This window comes from Bombina bombina, chromosome 3 (genome assembly GCF_027579735.1).
Source record: "Bombina bombina isolate aBomBom1 chromosome 3, aBomBom1.pri, whole genome shotgun sequence".
Taxonomy (NCBI): Eukaryota; Metazoa; Chordata; class Amphibia; order Anura; family Bombinatoridae; genus Bombina; species Bombina bombina.
In genome coordinates, this window is record NC_069501.1 from 735,220,677 (window position 1) to 735,230,595 (window position 9,919).

Consider the following 9,919-nt stretch of genomic DNA (forward strand, 5'->3'; position numbering starts at 1 on the left):
TCCCCTAACTGCCACCTCCAGTCATTCGACCGAAGACAAGCAAGAGAAAGGAGAAACTATAGGGTGCAGTGGTGACTGTAGTTTAAAAATAAAAAACACCTGCCTTAAAATGACAGGGCGGGCCGTGGACTGGATACACCACAAGATAAATAAATTTATCAGGTAAGCATAAATTTTGTTTTCTCTTGTAAGGTGTAACCAGTCCACGGATTCATCCATTACTTGTGGGATACCAATACCAAAGCTATAGGACACGGATGAAGGGAGGGACAAGGCAGGCGCTTAAACGGAAGGCACCACTGCCTGTAAGACCTTTCTCCCAAAAATAGCCTCTGAAGAAGCAAAAGTATCAAATTTGTAGAATTGAGAAAAAGTATGAAGCGAAGACTAAGTCGCCGCCTTACAAATCTGTTCAACAGAAGCCTCATTTTTAAAAGCCCATGTGGAAGCCCCCGCTCTAGTGGAATCAGCTGTAATTCTTTCAGGAGGCTGCTGGCCAGCAGTCTCATAAGCTAAGCGGATTATACTTCTTAACCAAAAAGAAAGAGAAGTTGCTGAAGCCTTTTGGCCTCTTCTCTGTCCAGAGCATGAACCACGTCAAGATTATGTAATATACATTCCTTCTTTGAAGAAGGATTAGGACACAGTGACGGAACAACAATCTCCTGATTGATATACTTATTAGATACCACCTTAGGAAGAAACCCAGGTTTGGTACGCAAAACTACTTTATCTGCATGAAAGATCAGATAAGGAGAATCACACTGTAAGGCAGATAACTCTGAAACTCTTCGAGCCAAAGAGATAGCTACCAAAAACAGAACTTTCCAAGATAAAAGCTTGATATCTATGGAATGCAGAGGTTCAAACTGAACCCCTTGAAGAACTTTAAGAACTAAATTTAAACTCCATGGCGGAGCAACAGGTTTAAACACAGGCTTGATTCTAACTAAAGCCTGACAAAACGCCTGAACGTCTGGAACATCCGCCAGACGCTTGTGCAAAAGAATAGACAGAGCAGAAATCTCTCCCTTTAAGGAACTAGCTGACAATCCCTTCTCCAATCCTTCTTGGAGAAAAGATAATATCCTGGGAATCCTGACTTTACTCCATGAGTAACCCTTGGATTCACACTAATGAAGATATTTACACCATATCTTATGATAGATTTTTCTGGTGACAGGCTTTCAAGCCTGAATTAAGGTATCAATGACCGACTCGGAGAAACCAGGTTTTAATAAAATCAAGCATTCAATCTCCAAGCAGTCAGACGCAGAGAAATTAGATTTGGATTGTTGAAAGGACCCTGAAGTAGAAGGTCATGCCTCAGCAGCAGAGTCCATGGTGGAAGGGATGACATGTCCACCAGATCTGCATACTAAGTCCTGCGTGGCCACGCAGGTGCTATCAAAATCACCGAAGCTCTCTCCTGCTTGATCTTGGCAATCAGACGAGGGAGCAGAGGAAACGGTGGACACACATAAGCCAGGTTGAAGGACCAAGGCGCTGCTAGAGCATCTATCAGCACTGCCTTGGGATTCCTGGACCTGGATCCGTAACAAGGAAGCTTGGCGTTCTGACGAGACGCCATGAGATCCAGTTCTGGTTTGCCCCAAAGTTGAATCAACTGTGCAAACACCTCCAGATGGAGTTCCCACTCCCCCGGATGAAAAGTCTGCCGACATAGAAAATCCGCCTCCCAGTTCTCTACTTCTGTGATATGGATAGCTGATAGATGGCAAGAGTGAACCTCTGCCCATAGAATTATTTTTGAAACCTCCAACATTGCTAGGGAACTCCTTGTTCCCCCTTGATGGTTGATGTAGGCTACAGTCGTGATATTGTCCGACTGAAATCTGATGAACCTGACCGCAGCAAGCTGAGGCCAAGCCTGAAGAGCATTGAATATCGCTCTTAGTTCCAGAATGTTTATCGGAAGGAGTGCCTCTTCCTGAGTCCACGAGCCCTGAGCCTTCAGGGAGTTCCAGACTGCACCCCAGCCCAGAAGGATGGCATCTGTCATTACTATTGTCCAATCTGGCCTGCGGAAGGTCATACCCTTGGACAGATGGACCCGAGATAGCCACCAGAGAAGAGAATCTCTGGTCTCTTGATCCAGATTTAGTAGAGGAGACAAATCTGTGTAATCCCCATTCCACTGACTGAGCATGCAGGCGGGCAAACGGCACTATGTCCATTGCCGCTACCATTAAGCCGATTACTTCCATACACTGAGCCACTGAAGGGCGAGTAGTAGAATAAAGAACATGGCAGGAATTTAGAAGTTTTGACAACCTGGCCTCTGTCAGGTAAATCTTCATTTCTACTGAATCTATCAGAGTTCCTAGGAAGGAAACTCTTGTGAGAGGGGATAGAGAACTCTTTTCTTCATTCACTTTCCACCCATGCGACCTCAGGAATGCCAGCACAATGTCCGTATGGGACCTGGCGATTTGAACATTCGACACCTGTATCAGAATGTCGTCTAGGTAAGGGGCTACTGCTATACCCCATGGCCTTAGGACCGCTAGGAGTGACCCTAGAACCTTCGTAAAGATTCTTGGTGCCGTAGCTAACCCAAAGGGAAGAGCCACAAACTGGTAATGCCCGTCTAGGAAAGCGAACCTGAGAAACTGATGATGATCTCTGTGTATCAGAATGTGAAGATAAGCATCCTTTAAGTCCACGGTAGTCATATATTGACCCTCCTGGATCATAGGTAGGATGGTTCGAATAGTCTCCATCTTGAAGGATGGGACCCTGAGAAATTTGTTTAGGATCTTGAGATCTAAGATTGGTCTGAAAGTTCCCACTTTCTTGGGAACTACAAACAGATTTGAATAGAAGCCTTGCCCCTGTTCCTCCTTTGGAACTGGGTGGATCACTCCCATAACTAGGAGGTCTTGAACACAATGTAAGAATGCATCTCTCTTTATCTGGTTTGCAGATAATTGTGAGAGATGAAATCTCCCTTTTGGGGAAGAAGCTTTTAAGTCCAGAGGATATCCCTGGGACACAATTTCCAATGCCCAAGGATCCTGGACATCTCTTGCCCAAGCCTGGGCGAAGAGAGAAAGTCTGCCCCCTACTAGATCCGTTTCCGGATCGGGGGCTGATCTTTCATGCTGTCTTAGAGGCAGCAGCAGGTTTTTTGGCCTGCTTTCCTTTGTTCCAAGCCTGGTTAGGTCTCCAGACTGGCTTGGACTGGGCAAAATTTCCCTCTTGTTTTGTATTAGAGGAAGTTGAAGCTGCACCACTCTTGAAGTTTCGAAAGGAACGAAAATTAGTCTGTTTGGTCCTCAATTTGTTGGACCTATCCTGAGGAAGGGCGTGACCTTTTCCTCCAGTAATATCAGAAATGATCTCCTTCAGTCCAGGCCCAAATAGGGTCTGCCCCTTGAAGGGAATGTTGAGAAGCTTAGATTTTGAAGTAACGGCAGCTGACCAGGATTTAAGCCATAGCGCCCTACGCACCTGAATAGCAAAACCTGAGTTTTTAGCCGTTAGCTTGGTTAAATGAACAACGGCGTCAGAAACAAATGAATTGGCTAGCTTAAGAGCTTTAAGCTTGTCAAGGATATCATCCAATCAGTGATGTGCAGTCACTAGAGGCAGGTGAGACAGTGCTTCACCTCTCATATGGGCAAAAATATATATTTTTTTATTGGCTTTAAAAAAACTAAATTGTAATTTTTTTCCCCAGCATTTTTTTTCTCACAGCTATATGTTGTGCAATGGAGAGGCACAAGCAGGTCTGCCCACCATTACACAACATGCTGCGCCACCTACTGGATGCAAGTGGTTAAGATCATTGCATGGCTCATTAACTGCTTATTTGAGGCAGTCCTATTTGGGCTGAACCAATCCAGCGAGAGGCATTAGTAAGTGGAACATAGGGTTGGGGCTGGATGTTAAATCATATAAAATAAAACAAAACAAAAATGGAAAAAAACAACTTTCATTTATTTTGTTGCTGTCCTGTGAACCTGCTAGCTTTGCTAAAGTGAAAAAGAGAGTTTTGTTCTTCCCCTCTAAGTGCAGTGGAATGTTCCACTGTCACTTCCTGAATCCTTCCAGAGCAGGAGAGAGGCACAGAGAGCAGTGTTTCAGCCACATCTTATTAAAGTAAGATTTTACTGAAAGGGATTCTGTTAGTGAAAATGATAATTTAATGAATGTGGTTTAGTGTTTTTTTACTCTTTTACAGCAGGGTCGTTTTTGTGTTTTGTTTACTCAAACTTTACACCCACTAACTTAGCAGCTTGCCTCTGTACTTCACACTAAATTATAGACTAATTTTCTGAACTCTCTGTAGCTCTGCTGTTTTATTACTTTAAAATGCAGTGGTCCCCCCCCCCCCCTTGTGTGTGTGTGTCTCTCTATATATATATATCCATCTCTCTCCTTATGTGTTGTTCTCCCCCATGGTCTCTTTCTCTCTCTGTCTCTCTTCCTTCCCCTCTGACTCTCATCCCTTATGTAATGAAAGAATCTATACGCATAATTTGCAGCATTAAAGTAAAAAGTATGTTTTAAACATATTTTAATGGGCATGGATTTCTAGATCTCATAATCAGAGCAAGCATTGTGTTATCTGGCAAGAGTTTCTGTTACAATCCTTTTAGACTAAAATCAGATGTTTACTAAGTTGACCAGTTTTCCAAGACACCATTTAAAGGGACATGAAACCCATATGAAACCCATATGCAAATTTAAATAACTTTCCAATTTACATCTAATATCTAATTTTCTTCATTCTTTTGATGTCCTTTGTTGAAAATCATATCTAAATATGCTCAGTAGCTGCTGATTGGTGGCTGCACATAGATACCTCATGTGATTGGCTCACCCATGTGCATTGCTATTTCTTCAACAAAGGATATCTAAAGAATGAAGGCGTATCCTAGCCACTGCCTCACCAGCCTCTGACGTCACTGCATCCAATGGGGTTTCTACATGTAGAGCCTCTTCTAGAGACTCAAACCAGAAGGCTGCAGCATCAGTGACAGGGGCAATGCATGCAAGGGGCTGGAGAATAAAACCTTGTTGAATAAAATTTTTCTTAAGGTAACCCTCTAATTTTTTGTCCATTTGATCTAGAAAAGCACAACTGTCCTCGACAGGGATAGTTGTACGCTTCGCTAGGGTAGAGACTGCTCCCTCCACCTTAGGGACCGTTTGCCACAAGTCCCGTGTAGTGGCATCTATAGGAAACATCTTTTTAAAAACAGGAGGGGGAGAGAACGGTACACCTGGTCTATCCCATTCCTTAGTAATAATTTCTGAAAACTTCTTAGGGATTGGAAAAACATCAGTGTAAACAGGCACTGCGTAGTATTTATCCAATTTACACAATTTCTATGGGACTACAATGGCGTCACAGTCATCCAGAGTTGCTAAAACCTCCCTGAGCAACATGCGGAGGTGTTCAAGCTTAAATTTAAATGTAGACATATCAGAATCAGGTTGAAGTATCTTCCCCGAGTCAGAAAAATCACCCACAGATAGAAGCTCTCCTGCTTCGGCTTCTGCACATTGTGAGGGTATATCAGACATAGCTACTAAAGCGTCAGAGAGCTCTATATTTGTTCTAGCCCCAGAGCTGTCTCGCTTTCCTTGTAACCCTGGCAGTTTGGACAATACCTCTGTAAGGATATGATTCATAACTGCTGCCATGTCTTGTAAAGTATACGCAATGGGCGCGCTAGATGTACTTGGCGTCCCTTGAGCGGGAGTTATAGGCTCTGACACGTGGGGAGAGTTAGTCGGCATAACTTCCCCCTTGTCAATTTCCTCTGGTGATAAATCTTTTAAAGCCAGAATATGGTCTTTATAACTTATAGTAAGATCAGTGCATTTGGTACACATTCTAAGAGGGGGTTCCACAATGGCTTCTAAACATAATGAACAAGGACTGGAGTTTCCTCTATGTCAGACATGTTTAACAGACTAGTAATGAGACCAGCAAGCTTGGAAAACACTTTAATTAATGTGAAAAAGCAGAATATAAAAAACGGTACTGTGCCTTTAAGGGAAAAAAACAAACACAAAAACTGCAAAACAGTGAAAAAAAGCAGTTAACTCTACGAAATTTTTACAGTGTGTATAATAGAATAAAATAGCATTGCACCCACTTGCAAATGGATGATTAACCCCTCAGACTCAAAAACGGAGCAAAAAAACGGTAAAACAGTTATAACAGTCACAAGCAAAGTGCCACAGCTCTACTGTGGCTCCAACCTTCCCATAAAACGACTTTTGTAGGCACAAAAACCCCTTACAGAGGTCCAATATGTCAGGGGACTCCTTCAGGGAAGCTGGATGTGTCAGAATGTAAAAACTACTGCGCAATTAGAGCGCGAAAATAGGCCCCTCCCACCATGCACTCAAAGTGAAAGGGCCATAAATAACTACTCCTAGGAGAAATCTAGTCAGCCATATGGAAAACTAGGCCCCAAATAAAGATTTATCACCCTCAGTAAAAAACGTTCTTTATATATCATGCAAACGTTTTACATACTAAGCCATAAGAGCAAGTAACATGAATATTACCCTTTACTGCAAGCATGATGCCAGTCGTTTGTTAAATCACTGCAATCAGGCTTACCTTAAATATATCAGGCACTGTCAGCATTTTCTAGACCTTATCGTCTCTCTAGAAAAAAATATACTGCACATACCTCAGAGCAGTTAATTCTGCAGGCCGTTCCCCCAGCTGAAGTTTTCCCTTACTCTTCAGTTATGTGTGAGAACAGCAGTGGACCTTAGTTACAACCTGCTAAGATCATCAAAAACCTTAGGCAAAACTCTTCTTCTAATTTCTGCCTGAGGTAAAAACAGTACAACGCCGGTACCGTTTAAAAATAACAAACTTTTGATTGAAGATAAACTACACTAATTGATCACATCTCTCTTGATACTTCCTTTCTTGTTGAGAGCTGCAAGAGAATGACTGGGGGTGGCAGTTAGGGGAGGAGCTATATAGACAGCTCTGCTGTGGGTGATCCTCTTGCAGCTTCCTGTTGGGAAGGAGAATATCCCACAAGTAATGGATGAATCCGTGGACTGGATACACCTTACAAGAGAAATAACACATAAATCACAACCCAGTAACACACTCCTAAGCCCTAGGCGCAACAATCCACCAGAATCCATATACAGCAAACTAACCACTTAAAACCATAACAAGGAGATATTCTTTCCATAACTTACCCAATCCAAGGCTGTACAGGATGCCCACTGACAAAGTGAACAAATCAGCTCTCAAAATCTCACGCTGACAGCCTGCAAGTTTAAACTCAGTGAGATTGTTCTGCAGCCTGCAAGTGTTTCCCGCAGTGCCGGTGCGAGGCGCGTGGGTCTTCTCAAGCTGATGTCAATGATGTATCTCAGTGAGCTGTGCTCCAATTAAAACAGCAAAGCAGTTCAGCCAATTAAGTAGTGGGACCAAGGCTGGTACTTGTCAGTGACAGATTGACAGTAAGTGGGTTACACTGTAGCGTTGCAGCCAGAAGGGGTGCATGAAACACAGGCACAGGCTGCAATAAAATCATTTTGAAAGTTAAGGGCTAAAAAAACTACTGCTAGGCTCCTGGTTTTATCTGTTAATTTAACAGTTATGTTGTGGAGAAAATGGAGGCTCATGCATGTAAAACCTATACTAAAAGTGATATGTAAGGATGGTTCTCATCTTTGTGCTGTCACCCCTGGTATTTCCAACCCAATAAATTACTTCTTGATAAATCACTCTAAAGTAGCAGGCACCCTAGCCTCTAGTTTCTCAGCCTGTAGTACGTGTACACCTGGGGGTACTTAGGGCACTGGCAAGGGGTACTCCAGGGATTGGCCTTCTTATGTTTTTTTCCTGATGACATCTCAAAGAAAACTGTGTTTTTTATTTCTACCCTCAAGCACTTCTAACAGGGCAGAGTGCCTATTTCCCTGCCTAGGTTGAACTCAATCACACAATTCACCTCAAATTAGTAAAACCTTAGATTCTAGCTTGTTAGTGACATATGAGGGCTGGAGTTGAGCTCTACTGATATGAACAGAGAACGTGTATTACTGTGACCAAGTGCCACAGGGACAAGTGGCAGATAAATGTGCCACAGTGAAATAGGTAAAGTGCATCATACTGAAGTTTGTAATATTGCCAAATATTAAATTCTGTAAAACATAAACCAAATAGCAGATTCCTATATATTTACTTCATTAAAATATCTGATATAAGCTTGTGAAATTAAGTGATACACATGATTTCAATTTTTGCTTAGCTAAAAGATCAATATTATTTGTGCAACAGTTGGGGTACATAGAAATCAAATGAATCCCTAAGGGGTTCTTGCTACAAAAAGGTTGAGAAACACTGCTCTAGCCCATGTTCACTTCAGTGATAATCTTTTATACATGACAAGACTCACTTTGGGCTCGTCAGTCAGCTCTGTGTTAGAGCTGTCAACTTTTTTTTGTTTGGCTTTAGACTTTAACTAATTGTAAGCCCTGTGTTATCCTGTAAAGCCACAAGTTTCTTCAAGCTTTCACTTTTGCCCAATCATATTCGGTCTGTTTTTTTTATTTACTTAATTTCCACATAAATTCAGTATAAGACAGGGCTACACTGAGAATTCCTAAGATGCTCATTTAGAAAGAAAGCAAATACAATTGTTTGCTGTTTATTACACAGTCTTTCTTATGTTTATTTCATTTTACATAGTTCTTGTTACAAAAGGAGCACTGCTAGGTTCTTGGCTATTCTTCTTTTCAGTTTCTTGTGCATACGGTATGTTCATGATAAATGTTACTGAGCAGAAGATATTAGCTGTAATGCATGTACACAGTATTGTCCTTTGTCCTGTACATTTGATGTATTTTTAGTAAATATTTTATTCTTATGAGCTACTGTTCCTGTTTTATATGGAGGAAGCTGAGGAGCTAAATACCTACTGGCTTAACCACTTAGGGCTAGATTTATCAAGCTAGGGCAGAAAAGGGGCATACATATGCGCCCCTGTCTGCCCCAGCTCGCCTCTGGCGGGCAGCAATCCGCTGCCGGAATTCAGAATTGCACAAGAGCGCAAAATAGCGCTCTTGTGCAACACTGCTCCCTGCTCGCTCACAGCCAATCACGCGCGGGCAGGAGCTGTCAATCTCCCCGGTCAGACGAGCCCGGGGAGATTGAAAATCTCCACCTAAGAGGTGGAGAAGAGGCTAGGAAGCAGTGATCTGATGACTGCTGCTTGATAAATACTAACTGCAGGTTCTCTTGTGAGAACCTACAGTCGTAGACGGGCGAACAGCTTGATAAATTGAGCCCGATGAGCTAAGTTATAGCTCATTACTGTGTGAGTACCAGTCAATTAGACTATATTCCCCTTGAAAAAAAAATCTTTACTATTGTGTTTTCTGTGTTATTTCTCTGCATAATTGGAAGACATACACTAAGAGGTAGTGCAGATGGGCCTGCTACCTACCTACCTAACCACTAAGAGCTGAGTTATACCTCAAAAGTGTGTGAGTACCTGACCACCCATAAAAACATTGGTTTGTTCAAACGTACTAAACTATAGTGTTAACCCAGCAACCAAAAGAATGTGGAGGAAATCTCAACCTTTAGGATTGAAGGACTATATCCTTTTACTTTCTTTTATACAATTGTTTTGGCAAATACCATAACTGCAAGCTTTCTAAAAGACGTGCATTTTAAAGCTTTCAATAAGCTACTGATATTATTTATTTGTAAAGAGCATACATATTCTGCAGCACTACATACATGAAAGTACAATACAATTATCCTTGGCAATGGGAATGATACAAGATTAGGAGGGCCCTGCTCCATAGAAATCACAAGGTAGGATTTTGACCTCCCAACTGTCCCTATTTGAGAGGGACAGTCCCTGATTCTAAACACACCCATGATCCC